The sequence below is a fragment of the Cervus elaphus genome, chromosome 33 (assembly GCF_910594005.1).
Source record: "Cervus elaphus chromosome 33, mCerEla1.1, whole genome shotgun sequence".
NCBI lineage: Eukaryota > Metazoa > Chordata > Mammalia > Artiodactyla > Cervidae > Cervus > Cervus elaphus.
Genome location: NC_057847.1, coordinates 25,496,959 through 25,516,008, shown reverse-complemented (window position 1 = coordinate 25,516,008; position 19,050 = coordinate 25,496,959). Strand labels below are relative to the sequence as shown.

The following is a 19,050-nucleotide window of genomic DNA, read 5'->3' as shown; positions in this document are numbered from 1 at the left end:
AAAGTAAAGGTGCGACACCGAACACCATGCAAAGAGCAGACCTTTCTGCTGATAGCTCAGCAGTTGGTCTTTATTTGTCCTGGCTGTCCTTTTTGCAACACATTGGTGACACTAACCCAGAAGTATGCAGAGAAACAGGAAGTCCAGGTTACTTCCCCAGAACACTGTATCAGTGGTCAACCATCTGCATGAAGAAAACTGGGGCCACCTAAGTCCTTTACTACCAAATCTCCTTTACTGAAGAGGCAAGTGGGTATCATGGCTCAGCACAGGCTCTGAAGCCAAATGGACTGGATGGACTCTTGCCTCTTGCCACGTTAGCCATGTGAACTTGGGCAAGCTGGCTAACCTCAAATTCCTCATCTGTAAAATGAAGATAATAGTGCCTGCCTCACAGGGTGGCTATGTGGACTCAGTGAGCTAATTCAGAGCACTAAGAACATTACCTGGTACATACTAAGCAATATCTATGTTATTAGAAGCTGTTATTATTACTGCTTGTCTGAACATCATTACTAGAAATCAGAAGCAGAATAATTCATTCCTGACTTCTGTGAGTGAACAAGAGAAGGTAGGCAGCCTCTAGTTTCTGCTTCCTAATGGCTTCTTTCTAAGGGCAGCCACAGCCTTCTCCAGCTCCCCATGTTTCCCTGCACTGCCAGGGCCCCCACCCAGCAACCATCTTAGGTCGGGAAGCTTCTCACCCTGAAGAGGATCCAAGCTTAGGATCCATGTCCCTTCACTCCCACTGCTGGGCCTCTTCTCCCTTTAGCTCAGAACCACCAGATCCTCTTCCTACGGCCACTGCTGACCTCTGCACTCTCTCCACCACCAGAACTTCCTCCCATTTCCTGTCTTCCTCGGTATTGCTAGGGCTAGAGCTGAAGGGGACAGAGGGGAAGTTTTACTAGGCCTCCATCTTCCCTTGGGAATCTGGGTTGGAACTCAGAAAGTTTCTTCTCCTCGTCACAACCTTATCTGCAAATGGTGGCTGGGCTCCCTCGGGCACCAGTACTAAGGTTTGACTTCCCAGGTAGACGTGTATGTGCTCATGGGTGCATGCTAAGTCACTTCAGTCATGTCCAACTCTTTGTGACCCTAAGGACTATAGCCCGCCAAGCTCCTCTGTCCATGGGATTCTCCGGGCAAGAATACTGGAGTGGGTTGCTATTTCCTTCTCCAGGAGATCTTTCTGATCCAGGGATCGAACTCGTGTCTCCCGAGGCTCCTGCATTGCCAGTGGATTTTTTACCACTGAGCCACCAGGGAAGCCCTCCCAAGTAGATAAGTTTGTCTAACCTCTCTGTAGAGCAAAAAGTTCACAGGGGCCCCATTTACCAGTGTGTCGCCAGGATCTTTCCATGCACAACTGAAGGCCCTGGAATGTCAGCACCAATATCAGGAAGCAAGAGCAGTGTGCAGTTTCTTGGGTGCCATCCAAGACGATCTGCCTCTGAGCCAAAACAGCAATGTGTTGCTCCTCAGACCAGGAGTAAGAAACACAAACAAAAGACTCAACCAGCAGTGGTCACAACCGCCAATCAATGGCCGCTGCAGAACTCCCAAGGCAAAGCCCCACACGGGCATTTTTCTCCACCCTCTGGGAATCCCCACCATCGAAGGGCACACCCGAAGCACACACTTAGATTCGCCTGCATACGATGCTTGGTCTGAGAATATACAAAGGGTACATGGCTGAGCAATAGCCTCTGCCTTCTGAGAAGCTGCAAAGGCTGATGTATGCAAAACTCAGGAATACGTGTGTTTTCCCAGGAACGTTTAGAATCGATACTTCCTGGTTCTATCTGAAGTGTTCTTTAAAAGGGGTAAGCCAAAGACGTGTGTGTGTGTGTACATGCAGCTGTGGGTGGCAGATGGTGAGGACACGTGGTTTCAGGGTTGGGACCATGCGTGCACTAACACAGGATAAGGGTGCGTATAATGGATGAGTGTAGGCTCATGTGAGCTAGTGTGGTTTTCACTGGATTTAAGAAAAACAAGATCTGCCAGACATACCTGGACTTATCTGGCTCATTTCCCACTCCTAAAAATAACATTACAAGATAATCTAATGGTCTTTTTCTAAGAATAAAATAAAATTCAAGTATAAATGAAGATCCCTATGAGTGACACATAATACAGCCACCCTATTTTAGCTAATGAGAAATATGACATCTATTTCTCTCCCTTATTTATCAAATGCTTAGTCAAAAACAGGCAAAGTAACATTTCAGACTTAAATGGAATTTCCAACTGATGAGTTAAACTGTTAACAACTGCACTGTTTAGAAGCACCGTATCTGGAGATGTCAGGTGTATCCCATCAGAGGCATTGCAGACATCCTAGCCTCACCTTTCTCCTCATTCTTACAAATTCCTTTTGCTCTTTGCACAGGGCTTTATTGCTGTCAAGGTCACACGATGACTGGGCAACAAAGCTGGGGTTATAAAACAAGCGGTAAACGCCTATTCTATGACTCCTATAGCTTTTTTCACTTCACTACTCTACCTTTAGCAGAGAATTCAGTGCAAAAGCAATTAAGTAAATAAGCTAGTTGATATCAGGTCTTAACATGGAAGCAACTTGACATTCAAAAGTCTATCTCTGAGGACTGAGGGACATCCAAGAACAGGGGCACAGTGAAAGTGAAGGTAGGGCAGTGGGGACCCATGCCCTCAGGCAACAGCATATGGGAGCCCCGGGAAGGTGAGTGTTTGCAAATCCCCAAACTGTGATCAGTGCCCAGTTCCCGCTGGGCACCACCTTCCCTCACTGTCACTTTGGCTAAAATTAATACATTTCCCTACCAAGGCCAAGCAGGTACCCAGAACCCAGTCCGGCCTTAGGACTCTGGCCAGTTGGGGGCCAGCGGATTTCTGGCCTTAAGAAAGACCTGTGTTTTTGAGAGGTGGAGAGTTCAGAGTCCTGTAGGACCAGGCCAGCCCTGCAGACTCAGGGTCTAGAGATCTTTCTGTTCTCATCAGACCTCACGCCTGCCTGCACTGAAGTCCGCCTTAGACTTAACTGTGAGAAGCATATGGACGAGGTTGCATTCTTTGAGCTCACTCAGCTCCCGCGGACCTTTGGGCTCTGCAAAAGGACACACATTCTGAGGAATTCCTCTGGCTATGTGATGCCAGGACTTCAGCCTCAGCCTCACTGGGGACCATGTGTTTCTCCCTAAGGCAGTAAGGCTCCCTCCAGGTAGACATTGCCAGTGAGCCCATCTGGCCTGTGGTCATTTCCCAGCAGGAGGCCCTTGGCTTATTTCGGCCCTGACAGTCTGGCAGGAAGTACAAACTTATCTCTCCGGGGACACAGATCTGGACAATCCCACCTCATTCAGGACACACAGCTCTCAGAGGGTCCAACTCTGATGTGTTCTTTCCTAAACAGGACATCCCTTCATGAAGTTTCCTAGCCTTTAAAACACTCACATCAAAAAGACAGCAACAATTTATTATGGCAGACATCAAGGGCTCACAAGGTTTCTTAATTTTCAGTTCCAACGTCTGCTGCCCAGACACAATCTTTTTGCCATCTGTGTCAGGTTAGTTACAAAGCACTGTTATTATTCTGGGCTACACAATGTTGGCCCGACCTCATCGAATACAAGAAATTTTGCGGATTGATTTAGCTATTCTGTTCATATAAACGAATCCAGTTGTACAGCTGTTTCTGATTAGTCAATGTACTGCTGGAGTTATATACAAATAATTTTATAATGAACTCAGCAACTACAAGGACAGGAGCAGTGGAATCGAGCCTCACCTCCCAGAAAAATAAGCAGGAGCATAAGAGCAGGGGCTTTCACTCACACTCCAGGTCTAAATTCCTATCTGCAGTGATTCACTTTTTCCTCTTGATGTAATTCAGCATAACTTATAACTAATGCTCTCAAAGAATGCTTGTTTTCAGACTTTAAGAGTCAAGAGGGAAACCCAGTTAGTTGTGCAAGCTTAAAACTCCTTTAAAATTTCCCATCTTTGCATTTTATAAGTTTCCATTTTTCCTGTTAAAACATTTATATTTCCTGAGACAATTTCTTACATAATATATTTCAAAAATAGAAAACTGGAATCAAAAGATCTATATTTACTTTGTTATATGCAGATTTCAAGTGTTTTGTTTCATTTCAATACAGAACAATTAAGCTCAGTGAGTTTAGGCTGAAGCTTCTCTTCTTCAGGTCTAGAAGACAAACCATATGTACCTTAGAAACTTAAGGAAAAGACAGGGCATGAATAATTCAAATGAATGGAATTTTTTTAAAAAGTGACAAGTGCTCCCGAAAGAAATAATGTGAAACAAAACAGGAAAAAGAGATTATAAAGTTTATACTTCTAAAATGAATTACATTGGCAAGGATGTGGGGAAGCAGATACTTTCAAATAGTTTTAGTAAGACTGAATTACTACAGCTTTTAGCAAGTAATACCACTTTAGGGGCTCTGACAGAAATCAAAGCTTCTGTTCGGAACACACGGATGTACAGGGAAGAATTGCAGTAGCACAAAACTTGAAACAATTTGAATGGTTAAATTATGGAATATTAATCAGCCATAATATAAATGAATTTTTAATTTGGAAGGAATGTCTATAATGTTCTGTTATGTGAAAAACTCTTGTGGATATCAAAAAGATATCTGCACCTCCATGTTTATAGTAAAATTATATATAATAGCCAATATAAGGAAACAACTTAAGTGTCCATCAGTGGATGAATGGATACAGACAATCTCTGTCTCACACACACATAACTGGAATATTATTCAGCCAAGAGAGAGAAGGAAATCCTTCCATTTGTGAAAACATGGATGAATCCTGAAGGCATTATGCTAAGTGAAACAACTCCAAAAAAGACAGATACTGTATCATCTCACTTACATGTTATATGTGGAAGCTGAAAAAAGCTGAACTTGTAGAAACAGAAAGTGGAATGATGGTTACCAGGGCTGCTGGGAGGAGGGAGGAAGAGAATTGTGATATGTTGGTTAAAGGTTATAAAGTTGCAGTGGGAAGATGAGTAAATTCCAGGGATCTAATGAACAGGACTGTGATTATAGTTAACATTTCTTTAAATACTTGAAAGTTGCTAAGAGACTAGATCTTAAATGATTTCAACACTAAAAAAGATGATAATTTCATGACATGATGGAGGTATTAGCCAACTTATGGTGGTAATATATTACAATACATGAGTGAATCAAATCAATACGTTGAATACCTCAAACTTACACAATGTTATATGTCAATTATACCACAATTAAAAAATCATGTAGCCTAATGTGTATAATGTTTCTATTCTTAATAGAAAGATATATTTACATATATATTTGTATATAGTTTTATAAGCAAAGAGAAAAAGAAGGGCATATCCCAAATTGATAGTATCAATTACCTCGAGTGGTTAGATTTGAGAGACATAGGAGAAAACTTATAAACTTTTTCTTTGTCTACTGCTTTCTCGTTTATCTTATTTATGTCAAATACATAATACTTTAATAATCTCAACAAGGTAAAAACTATAATCTATTTTTTTAAGTGATAAGAAACACATTTTCAGCAAAAACAAGGAAGCAAAGACTGAATTATAAAGACTGAGCCCCTGGCTTGGTGGTTAACAAAAGGGACATGTTTCATCACAGTAGACATGATGTACACAATAATCCTGTACAGAAAGGAATGTTACAGTGAAATTAACACCATAATAACTCCTGTATAGTCCTTTAACCAACTTGAGAACTGTTTTTTCTTTTTGTTCTCCCAGTTCCTCATCAAAGGGAGAAGATTAAGGGGGAAAGTTTACAATATTTAATTAATAAGGTTCTAGCTCCAACAGCTTTGTAAAGTATCACACAAAATAAAGTAATTCCCAATTTTAACAATGTTCTTTTTATTTTGTCTCAAATAACATGTGAGGCACTTTTTTAAAAAACAGTGCTAAAACTCCAGGGAAAAGAACAATGTAGAATTTTACTCACAAAATCTGAGACTATCTAAACTGATACTTTGAGTTATATCTTACCATCAATCCCTAACCTTTCTGGCACCAGAGACCAGTTTTGTGGAAGAAAATTTTTCCACAGACCAGGGGGTAGGAGATGATTTTGGGATGACTCAGTGCTTCACATTTTTTGTGCACTTTCTATCATTATTACATCAGCTACACCTCAGATCATCAGGCATTCGACTCCAGAGGTTGGGGGAAAAGTGAAAGTGAAAGTGAAAGTCGCTCAGTCGTGTCCAACTCTTTGGGACCCCATGGACTATACAGTCCATGGAATTCTCTAGGCCAGAATACTGGAGTGGGTAGCCTATCCCTTCTCCAGAGGATCTTCCCAACCCAGGCATCAAACCCAGGTCTCCCGCATTACAGGCAGATTCTTTACCAGCTGAGCTAAAGGGAAAGTAGAGGTGGGGGACCCCTGTCTGAAACTATGCATGGCAATCTAATTCTGGCTTTAATAGATAAGAAAAGGCACTTTTAAAGTAAATTACTACTTTTGAAAGATTTTCTTTAAAAAGACCTCAACTCTTTTGCCTTTTTCTAGTTCCTCAATTTTTGAATTAGAAATTTCAGTACCATCTGGAAACTCAACTTAGCGTCCCTCAGCCTGCCGTCTGGGACTTGGGAAAGGTAACTGGTTTTGTCTTCTTTTATCCTTCCTGCCCCCACCCTTTTCTCCCTATCCATCACCCTAGTCTTTCCTGAAAGTCCCTCCCACAGGACATATATGTTCTGCTTACATTACATAAGCCTCTTCAAGAACAGCCCATTTCTTTCCCCTTTTATCTTGGGCTGATCTGACTGCCTCCACTCTTTAAATATCCATCCCCATAACACAAGGCTATTGTGGTTAAGACACTGATCTCACTGTTTACATTTTTTGAAAAAAAATAGCTAGGGTGCATGTTTTCTCAAGATATTCTCCAAAGTCTAAAGGTTCTCTGCTTTCAAAATCTATTCCCCTATGCCTAAGGGGAAAAAAAGTTTCCCAGTTTCCTGAAATATTATTTGTTAACATAGTCAACACTTTAAAATGACATCATTCTAAGATGTAGCCAGATTTCTTTCTTGGTCCTTCCCAGGCCTAAATCTTCAGTCAAGAGATCTTATCTCCTGCTTATGTCTATAGAAAAATGCTTGGGAAGTTTCAGAAATGGGCTGGGTGACACACAAGTAGTTGAAGAGCAAGAAATTCAACTAACTGTTCATTTGGTCTGTTTCATAATTATACTGATGCTGTCACTGAATTGGCTGGTTCTTTAACTTGACTCAATGAACTAGTTGTCTGGGCATCATTAGCAAGAGCTAACAGGTGGGAATATGGTCAGTGAACAGACATATATATTCACCCAACAGTAGAATGCCATGCAGCTACTAACAGCATAGTAGCAATATGTCCAAGAAATACTAAAAAAATCAGGCAATCAAAATGCAAATATCCATAAAACACAGTCTCAAATAAGGGAAGTGGAGAAGGGAGAACAGGAGGAATGTAATCAAACTGTGTTTAGCTGTGACAGTGAGGCAAGGTGCACACATTACCTATACAATATTTAAGGTAATCAAGTACTGTCTAGGAGAGAAAATTAAATTTAAATAATGTCAACGTGCATAGATATTCAATCCTGAATATTCATTAGAAGGACTGACGTTGAAGCTGAAACTTTAATACTTTGGCCACCTGATGTGATGGGCCGACTCATTAGAAAAGACCCTGATGCTGGGAAAGACTGAAGGCGGGAGGAGAAGGGGATGACAGAGGATGAGATAGTTGGAAGGCATCACTGACTCAGTGGACATGAGTTTGAGCAAGCTCCAGGAGATGGTGAAGGACAGGGAAGCCTGGCGTGCTGCAGTCCACGGGGTCGCAAAGAGTCGGACACGCTGAGTGACCGAACAACACAGCAACATACATAGACGTAAAACATATACAGATGTGTGCTGCCGTAAGAAAAATAGAAATTATATAAAACTAACTTTTATTTTCAACTGTAATGGACTCCCCTGGCTCAGGAAACTATTTGGACCTCAATTTTCCATTTTATTCACAATTTCCTTCCTCCTGCACACAGCTCTTACCTAAGAGAACTATTTATCTTCCAAATACAAAAGAATCTGTGGCAGTCTGGGGAGCGGGTAGTGTCCTTCAATTCTGCTTATACTCCTTTCTCAAGTTTAACATCTCAAGTGATGTAAAAGAAAAAAAGAAAAGAAAAAGATGGAAAAATCGGTGGGTAGGAGAGTCCAAAATCTCACTAATGTGGAAGTGAACCACATACAGGTATTAGATCAGGAAATGCTACTTCTTAAATTCTACAATAATAATTCCCATGTTCCCCACCAGATCACAATCTCATTTCTTTATTATTAGGATCATTGTTATTGTTCAACTTGGAAGATATACAGATAAACAGCATTTAAAGGTAATTATGTATGTGATAAAAAGTATGGTGAAGGATGAAATCACTCTTAGAATGAAATGAAACTTGTTCACCAGCATCTTCAGAAACCAACATCAAGATCTACTTTGCCTTCATAAAAAAATTAACTCACTTCAAATCTCACAACCAGAGTGGCACAAATAAATTGCCATTCAACAAATATTAATTGAGAACCTTCTATTTCTGAGCCACTTTTTTTAAAGTTTTTTTAATTTATTGCCTCCAGAGAGTTTCCAATCTAACAAGGAAAAAGAAAAAAAAAAAAGCACATGCAAATGATTCCAAAACGGAATAAAGTGGATTCTGAAACACAGGTGAGGTCCAAACAGACAGTCCTTAGAATTTACTAAGAGGAAGAAACGAACTCTAGGAGAGCATTTCAGTTTTTCTTAAGCATTTCAGCATGTTTTTACAATGTGAACCATGTTCATCGAAACCACTAAAATTTGTCGGTGATTGTGTCTCCTGTTTATTTTAGCTAATTCTTCTTTTGGTTGGTTTAGTCGCTAAGTCGTGTTTGACTCTTGTGACCCCATGGACTGTAGCCCACCAGGCTCCTCAATCCATGGGATTCTCCAGGCAAGAATACTGGAGTGGGTTGCCATTTCCTTCTCCAGGGAATTCTTCTTTTACTGAGTATTAACAAAGTCTGCAGTCTTTCTTCTCAACAAGTACTTGTGGACTATTTGAAGAATCTATAGGACTCAACATACACATGAAAAGAAGAGTAGTGTCGATAGAATGCAGAGGCATACTGATGGGGATGGAAAAGCATCTTTGGCTGGAGCCCACAACCACAACGTGATAGGTAGTATATAATATGGCAGAAGAGTTAAAAGTGCGGAGTGTGGAATCAAGACTGCCCCAGGCTTGAATACTAGTTCTGTCACTAGCTATGTGACCTTGGGCAAGTTACCTAACTTCTCTTGGTCTCAGGCTCCACATATATGTATAGAATCTACCTAACAGGGTTGTGTGACTACTAAATGATTAAATTAAAACAAACACATAGTAAATGATAATGTTAAAGAAAGAAAGGAAAGGAAAGGAAAGGGGGTAGGGAAGAAGGAAGGAAGGAAGGAGGAAGGAAGACTTTATAAAATTTGGGCTAGATATAGAAAACTTTGAAAATCTGATTCACTTTAATACAACTAAGTAATAAAAGGAAATTAGAAAGAAAGAACTGAGCAACACTGGAAAGCTGGCTTAATAGAAGAGTAAAAAAATATATCACTAGTGTATGCTTAGTCACTCGGTCGTGTCCGACTCTTTGTGACTGTAGCCCACCAGGCTCCTCAGTCCATAGGATTCTCCAGGCAAGAATACTGGAGTGGGTAGCCATGCCTCCTCCAGGGGATCTTCCCAACCCAGGGATTGAAGCCAGGTCTCCGGCATTGCAGGCAGATTCTTTACCATCTGAGCCACTAGGGAAGCCTGGTGGCTAGTAGGCAATGCTAAAATGTTAGTCAGCCCTCCAAATCTCAGACTTTGGTCTCCACAGGAGGTCCTGACCAATCCTCAGATACCGAGGGATGACTACTTATACAACATCACAGCAACATGGTTTTACAATACGAACCATGTTTCTGAAACTTCTGAACTAATGAAAATTGTAGATGATTATGTCGCCTATTTACTTACTTTAGCTATGTTCTTTTACTGATTATTAGCAAGGTCAATTATTTTTGACTTCTCCCCAAGTATGGATGCCTGATCTGAAGCCTGCGATGTTGAGCAGGCTTGGCCATCAGAGAACACGGGAGCAGTACTACCCCACCCTGTGGACGTGGGTGCTGGACCTGTGACCAAGGCAGCTCGGCCGGGAGCAGGCAGACCCCCTGGTCATCCCGCATGGACAATGACCACTGTGTGACCGACCACCGCAAAATGTTACACTGGTACTTCCCGGTGCCAGAGTGACAGGAGGTAGCACTCTCCTCCCTCCCCACTGTGGCCCCCCACCTTTAGCTGCCCTGGTCATCTCAGTGACCAGCTCGAGTGGCTAAGCAGATACCACACGCTGGCAGCCCTCCTTCCACCCATACTGACATTCTCCCCTGTAACATCCCTCCTCCTCGGCTATGAAGAGAATCCATGAGGTGATCACTGTGAAATGCTCAGGTGACTACAGATGGCTGAGGGATTATTACACAGAAATTTATATAAAAAGCAGTTCCTATGTTTAGGCTCTTTTTGTATTTCCATATGGAAAGGAGAATACCAACCCAGTGTTTTGCACAAGCTAACACTGATAATAATGAAGACCCACACATACCTAGCAGCAGCACTGTCCTGGATAATCTGCCAAGTGATGCACATCCACGACATCATCCGGCCTCAGCACAACCCCAAAGGCAGAGATGGTTACTCTGATACTAAAGATAAAGATGCAGAAGGTGCAGGACATGTAAAAGACAAAGCTCTGCCTGACCTCCCGGCCCATGCTTTTACCTTTACGGAACTTTGCAGGTGGTATGACATCAGTACCACTGGGGGGCTTTCAAAAATAGATTCCTGGGCCTCACCCCAGCCTTATAGAATCAAGACTCTAGAAGTCACACCCTTGACTAAGGACAGCATACTTCAATCATGGTTAAAGTGTGGCTAGGTGGCATAGCATTACTCAACTAATTGAAGGTATTCTGGGGAATTGGTGAGCCTCAGAGTTTTTATTATTCCAAAGTGTACAAGAGACAGAGTTAATCATTTTAACCCAATTGCAATCTCTACACAGTAAGGAACAATCGATAGATGTTGAGCTGGGCAATGAAGTGGGTAAGAAAGTGTTTATTTCTTCCAGGGAGGAGACAGCAGCACGTTTCCTTGACTGGAGCAAGGAAGATGGAACACAGTGTACACATGTCCATGAATCTCCCCAGGCCTGGCACACGGCAGACCCTTTAAATACTTGTTAGATGGACAAATGAGGGGAGACTGATTCCCTCCAGCTGGAAGTAATTTCATTCTCCTCTACATTCCCCGTATTTGATCTGTACCTTTTTTCATCTTATTTACCATATTCTGCCCTGCATTCCTGCTGTTCAAAACCGTATCTCATCTCCACCAGAAGGTAAGCATTCAGGGCCAAATTCCACCTCCTTCGGAGTCAGGTCTCTTCTTCTCCCCCTGACACAGGGCACAACAGTGATCCCCAAAAGGAACCCTCAATGCCAAATGAGCATCTTGCTTGTTTTCAACTGTGACTTGATTCACATATGTGGGTCCTGCTTATTTACAGGCCCATGAAACCTTCCAGCACTGTAGTGTAATTGTGGATTGCTGGGGCACGGTAGTAGAGAAACCTCTGTATGAAAATCATGAGGAATCTGGTAGACCTCATGGGAGGGTGGGCTTCAGGAAGATGACGGCTCTGGGAGACAGGATTCCAAACAATAGATGCTTAAAAGTGAAGGGGTTACAGCAACAACAACAAAAAGGCACTAAGGTTTAATTCTGTTCTTCTGATGTGCAATGCAAAAACCCTATATGTTCCTAGAATTACAACCATAGTGAGGACCATCCTGGAATATTTAAGGCAGTGACACAGACCAAATAAGAAATACTTCCCACAAAAGCAGGCTCATCCCTGGCCTGGGCCACTGAGATAGTACAAGATAGTAAGTTTAAAAGGTAAAGGCACCTCACCTTCTCGTCACTGCCCTATGTTGTGCTGCTTTTTGCTGTTTCACATATCATTGTCATTATTCCACTTGATCCTCACACCAAGAGATGGAGGAAGAGCAAAGATTATCAACCCCAATTCTTGGATGAGATAAGTGAGGCTCAAGGCACACCTAACATGCATGATATGCCTAAAGTGAAAGTGAAAGTCGCTCAGTCTTGTCTGACTCTTTCGTGATCCCATGGACTGTAGCCTGCCAGGCTCCTCTGTCCATGGAATTCTCCAGGCCAGAATACTGGAGTGGGTAGCCATTCCCTTCTCCAGGAGATCTTCCCAACCCAGGGATCTAACCCATGTCTCCCTCATTGCAGGTGGATTCCTTACCATCTGAGGCACCAGGAAAGCCCACGATATGCCTAAGCAACCAGAAGGCAGTTGCACACACAGTAGACACTTAATTGGTGAAATGAACAAACAAGTGAAAGAAGGCATGAATCTCCACCCCGGAAGTAACCCCATTGTCTCTAAATGTATCAGAATCTGATCTAACTTACTTACAAATCTTTCTGTTCTACATCACACAAACCTAAGAGTTTAGGTGCTGCTCAGGGAACCAAAGCTATGGCAAAGGTTGGGTAGGTCCCAAGAAAGAAGATGATTTTAATAACATCTGCAGAGGCTAGTCTGCACAATTCCACTCAACAAGTGGCTGAGGATTTAGTCCCTGAGAGACTCAACCAGGGGATATTGGGCAGGTAAAGATACACAGCAAAAGTGGAAGGCAGAGTTATAAGCACCCTAAAGAAGGGTTAGGGCTTCCCAGGTGACGCTAGTGGTAAATCAAAGAATCTGCCTGCCAATGCAGGAGAGGTAGGTTCAATCCCTAGGCCCGGCAGATCTCCTGGAGAAGGGAATGGCAACCCACTCAAGAATTCTTGTCCGGAAAATTCCATGGACAGAGGAGCCTGGCCAGCTACAGTCCATGGGGCTGCAAAGGGACGGCCACGATTGAGCACACACACATTGATGGCCTAATGAAAATTCTTTGCAGTTATTTTATCCGTTACAGAAAAAAGCATTTTTGAAAGGGAAAAATATGCCAATGACTCAAAACGAAGCTACAGTATTGTTTTGGAACTGCGTTGGGAAACTGGCAAAAGAAAACCCACCACGGGCGGGACCCTGTCCAGGGCTCCGTGGCTGCACCGCCTTAAGTCTGCGACGAGCCACGGCCAGCGGTCCAGAGACCATCCGGCAGACGACAGTGAGACACAATTTTCAGAAAGAGGGACCAAGTGCATCCAGTTACTGCTGACAACCTGAGAGGCATCCCAGAGGCCTGAGATCAAGTCAGGAGCCCAGGAAGGAATCTGTATTACCCCGGAATTCAGCAAGACCACAGGATCTAGCCAGGCTCGGTTCCTCACAGACACACCCTTTGTCAATCTCAAAAAGTTCAAAGTCTAACCACGAACTGAAGATTTGGGTCACCCAGACTGGGTCAGCTGGTTTCTTTTACTTACTCTTGCAACTTTAACTGTTCTTTTTTAAAAAAGAAAAAATAGAGTGAGACTGTAGCGAAGCTGTCCGGAAAGTTCGGGAGAGGCCCCGGGAGAAAAGCGCTGACACGGATTGGAAGTCCTCTAAGGTCGCCGCACACATCGAACGCGCGCCCGGGGCGCGAGCAGCAGTCTGGGGCACCCGGCGGGAGGAGAGTTGGGGAAGCTGAGTTTCGGAATGGGCACAATTCCCTAGCGAAGAAGGAGAGGCGGCTCCAGAGCAGGAACTGGCCCCGGAGATGCCCGAAAGCCCCCATTCGCCTGCGCTGGGGCTGGGAAGCAGTGGGGGGAGTCGCGCCCCAGCGCATCCACGCGAAGCCCCTGCAGCGGGTACCTACGGCGCGAGCGGGGGGCGAGACCCCTGGGCGGCCCCAGGCTCGACAGAGCCCAGCAGCGCGCCCAGCCCTGAAAACGCCCGCGTCCCGAGTCCACCGGTCCGCGGCCCCTTCTTCCCCCACCCGCCGGCACCCGGAGGACACGCGATCCGCAGGGCCCGAGTCGCGCCCCTCCGGAGACCGCGCGCCCGCGCCCCCGCCCGCAGCGGACGCAGCCCCGACGTTCCCCCGGCCCCCGCCCGCGCCCACCCGGCGCCGAGCCGCGCAGCCCAGCCCGGCCGTCCAGTCCAACCCTTCCCCGGGGTCCCCGGCGGCTGCGAGGGTCTCCAGGGGCGCTGCCCGGAGTCCCCGGAGCCCGATCGCACCCTCGGCGGCGGCGGCGGCGCGTCCCTTACCGAGCGGCGGCTCCGTGCGGCTCCAGGGCCCCGCGGCGCGCCGGGCATTTTTTTCTGTGAAACTTCTCCCCGGTCCGTAGGGCTGAGCCGGCCGGGCAGGAAAAGCGCTCAGCGCCGGGAGGCTGAGACCATCCGGGAACTTCGCTGGATGTAAACCCTCCCCCTCGGCTCCCCCCACCCCGCCCCGCGGCCCCGCCACATGTGGACGCGCCGCGAGGCCGCCGCCGGCCCTTCGCCCGCCTCTGTGTGCGCCGCGCCCGCGCTCCCTGGGGCTGAGGCTCTGCGTCCCACAGACTGGCGAGCCCCGAGGTGCACGGCAGGAGTGGAGCGATTAGGAGGCTGGGGCTCGTGCGTTGCTCCGTCCACCTCCCTTGTGCTTGCAGAGCAGCGGGAACTGGAAGGGGTGTCCAGCCGAGGGCCCTTTCCCCCATGGACTGCTAGTTCTCCAGCTTCCCGCTGTCGGGGTGCCCCCTCTCCAGCCCCAAGCGGAAGCCTTTTTCCTCGCCTTCTCTGCTCTCCAAAGAGAGCTTTGGAGAGCTTTGTCCGTGCTTCCAGACAGCTTAAATTCAAATTCATCTTAAAAATGAATTTTAATATGAAGTGGCACCCACGGAGGCCCAAGGTCCGTCTGCATCTGTCTCCCTGACCACTGCATGGGGAAGCTGTGCTGCTCTTCTCGTGGAAAATGCCCTTTGTCCCCACCAAGAATCAGCTGGGGTTGAGTAGTTTTGCTCCTAGTGGAGATGGATTTGTCAGCCACCCACATCTTCAAACACGGTAGCATCAACTGCAAACATTTGGAGAAAGCTGAGGCTCTTCTCTCTTGCTTGAGCTGTTACTGGCCGGCCCTGAAAGCCGCCACCTCCAGGCTCCAAAGAAAAGTTAACACTCACTAAGACGACGCATGTTAGAACGTGTGCATTTGAAAAGAACAAGTTATCATTGATACAATAACCATTTAATCATAGTGCTAAGATATCAAGGGTGTGTATCCCCTTAAATGAAAGCAGAGAAGCTGGGAATATATGCACTTCAGAATTGATGTCCTAGACTAAGAAGGTGCTGGGTCCATCCTTCACTTTAAGCTGTCTGCTCCTATGCCAGTTCCCATGTACACACTTGTACCTTGACATGCTGTTAACAGATATAGTAATCCTTCTGACAAAGAGATTAGTAATATGGGAAACTTCTCAATGACAAATTTTGTCCCTAAGTGTACCCATTTTTTAAAGCTTCACTGTATACTTCATCATTCCTTTTGGAAGGAATTTGGAAGCTTTTCCTTTTCAACCATTTCTATGATGATATGCATATGTTATGTTTTATATAAAATGAATACAATTGATTTCATTTATCAGTATATTATTCCAGACTAGAAAAAAAAAATCAGTAGCACTTAATCACAATCATGGAAATTAAGCCGAGGAGCTGCCTCCCATCAGCTCTCTAAGTCTCAATTTTTGCCTCAGTCAAATGGGCTTCCCTGGTGGTTTAATGGTAAAGAATTCGCCTGTAATGTAGGAGTCACGGGTTCAATCCCTGGGTTGGGAAGATCCTCTAGAGAAGGGAATGGCAACCCACTGCAGTATTCTTGCCGGGAAAATCCCATGGACAGAGGAGCCTGGCGGGCTACAGTCCAGGAGCCTGGCGGGCTACAGTCCAAGGGGTCACAAAAGAGTCGGACGCAACTTACTAACTAAACAACTAAACAACGACAAACGTAAAGGCAGATGGTTCACTGCAGTATTCCCAGCACCTGGAACATTCCTAGTATTCATTACCATGGGATGAAAGAATAACAAGCATTAACCTAGGTCCTTTTAGCAATACATCTATTATCTCATTTAATTCTCAAGGCAAATTGGCTAAGTAGATATTTGTCACTGTTATACAGATGAGGCAGAGAAGGCAATGGCACCCCACTCCAGTACTCTTGCCTGGAAAATCCCATGGACGGAGGAGCCTGGTAGGCTGCAGTCCATGGGGTCACTAAGAGTCGGACACGACTGAGCAACTTCACTTTCATTTTTCACTTTCATGCATTGGAGATGGAAATGGCAACCCACTCCAGTATTCTTGCCTGGAGAATCCCAGGGACAGGGGAGCCTGGTGGGCTGCTGTCTATGGGGTCACACAGAGTTGGACATGACTGAAGTGACTTAGCAGCATACAGATGAGGAATTTGCAAAGGCACGAGGTTTTCCAAGGAGGGGTGGTGAGAGGCGCAAGTCCAGAGGAGTTTGATCCAACTGCTGGTTTCTGGTGCCCCTACAAGAGCTTCCATCCAGGCCAGAGAGGAAGGTAAAAGGCCTGAAACTCACAGCTTCTGAGTAAGTGTCTCAAGGAGAGCATGTGGGCTGTAGGTTTTACTCATGGGGGGAATGGACTTAATGACATGAAAGGCATTTGTTCTGATGACTCTGGTGGATGATGAAGCTTTGCTTCTTGGTCCAGTGTCAGGACAGGTACCTTCAAAGACCTTGTGTGTGTGATCAGTCACTTCAGTTATGTCTGACTCTTTGCAACCCTATGGACTGTAGCTCACCAGGCTCTTCTGTCCATGGGCTTCTCCACGCAAGAATACTGGAGTGGGTTGCCATGCCCTCCTCTAGGGGATCTTCCCAACCCAGGGATGGAACCGGTGTCTCTGGCATCTTCTGCACTGGTATGCAGGTTCTTTACTGCTAGGGCTTCCCAGGTGGCGGTAGTGGTAAAGAAAGTGCCAAAGCAGGAGACAGATTTGGGTTTGGTCCCTGGATCTGGAAAATCCCCTGGAGAAGGAAATGGCCACCCACTGCAGTATTCTTGCCTGGAGAATCCCATGGACAGAGGAGCCTGGCGGGCTACAGTCCATGGGGTCACACACAGTCGGATATGACTGACATGACTTAGTTCGTATGTACGCAACCTGGGAAGCCCACTGAAAAGACCTTAGGGTCTTCCAAAGTCACAGGGTTTTCCAAATGTCCTCCTCGCATCACAAGAATCCAGGTGCCTAACTTCAGTGAGATGCAGCTGCGCAGCTGGAGGACCAGGAGAAGTGGACCCTTAATACCATAAGCAGGAAGTATAGCGACCCCAGGACTCAGTGTGGGCCTTTTCCTCCACAGTGTCAGCATTCTCAGGGAGTCCCTGTCCAAGTGTGGCCATGCTGGAATGTATTCCACACTCTACTCAAGTGGAGGATGTTGCAAGAGGGCAGAGAAGGCTGAATTTGTTTGCTTTGTTGTGGCAAATTGATAGTTACTTTTAAAAAATGCTTTATGATTGATCTGGAAGACAACTCTTTAAAAGGTGAAGTGGGCACTCACTAAAATATCCCGAGTATTTTGAAAAATGATAATGTATCATGAACCCAAGTGAATGATGAACTCAAGTTTCTGCAGTAGGTTTTAAAAGTTACAAAAGTTAAATATATATAACAATTTATTGTTATATAAATATATATAACAATATAACTGGACTGAACAGTTGAGTTCAGTTCAGTCGCTCAGTTCAGTTCAGTCACTCAGTCGTGTCCGACTCTTTGCGACCCCATGGACTGCAGCACTCCAGGCCTCCCTGTCCATCACCAACTCCCAGAGTTTACTCAAACCCATGTCCATTGAGTTGGTGATACCATCCAACCATCTCATCCTGTGTCTTCCCCTTCTCCTGCCTCAGTCTTTCCCAGCATCAGGGTCTTTTCAAATGAGTTGGCTCTTCACATCCGGTGGCCAAAGTATTGAAGTTTCGGCTTCAGCATCAGTCCTTCCAATGAATATTCAGGGTTGATTTCCTTTAGGACTGACTGGTTGGATCTCCTTGCAGTCCAAGGGACTCTCAAGAGTCTTCTCCAACACCACAGTTCAAAAGCATCAATTCTTCGGCGCTTAGCTTTCTTTATAATCCAACTCTCACATCCACACATGACTGCTGGAAAAACCACAGACTTGACTAGATGGACCTTTTTTGGCAAAGTAATGTCTCTGCTTCTTAATATGCTGTCTAGGTTGGTCATAACTTTTCTTCCAAGGAGTAAGCGTCTTTTAATTTCATGGCTGCATTAACAATATAAAACATATCAAAATAATGATAATAAAATTAGCAAACGGTAGAATCTATGCAATGGGGTTGAGTGAAAATCTGTAATTTGAGATTTATTATCTGTGTGAAAGTACTCAAAGATATTACTAAACTTAAAACTCCTAAAAACTTCATGCATACACTCCTTTTTCCCCCCAAAAAAACAAGTGTTCTAAATTTGCTCTTCTTTTCTGTGATCATAAATGTCCATTAGCAATATGCTACCTATTCAATAGTTTAGAAAAAAATAAGTTCTCTTAATCCATCCTTTTAATGTAAAGTGACATTTTAATGATGTGAGAAACAGCCTTTGAAAAGAAATTTGTACTCTAGAAAGTATTTTTGAAAATAAATATTCAGAAGTATTTCTATCATCCTATAGTTTTATTTTTTAAAATGTTTGTTATCTATTTACTTTGAAAATTTGAAGAATTTTAGATCTGCCTAAAAATCTTCCTATCAACATATCTGGAAGAGAGAGGGACAACTGAGTTCTTTGTTAAAATTGTGAAATGCATCCAATTCTAATAAGCTTGCAATAATAAATTATTGACCGCAGGGAACAGAGAAATTTACCAGCTGAATGTCAATAAATATATTTACGTAACAGGTGAGTGGGACTG

At 44.5% G+C, this 19,050-nt stretch overlaps 1 protein-coding gene across 1 annotated transcript in view; it reads right to left on the bottom strand.

The window, feature by feature from the left end:
- Positions 1-14,561, bottom strand: part of WIPF1 (WAS/WASL interacting protein family member 1) — a 122,863-nt gene extending 108,302 nt beyond the window's left edge. The window contains exon 1 of the mRNA XM_043894185.1: positions 14,363-14,561. The gene's annotated coding sequence lies outside the window, so the exon portion shown is untranslated. The remainder of the gene's footprint in view (positions 1-14,362) is intronic.
- Positions 14,562-19,050: the final 4,489 nt, after the last annotated feature.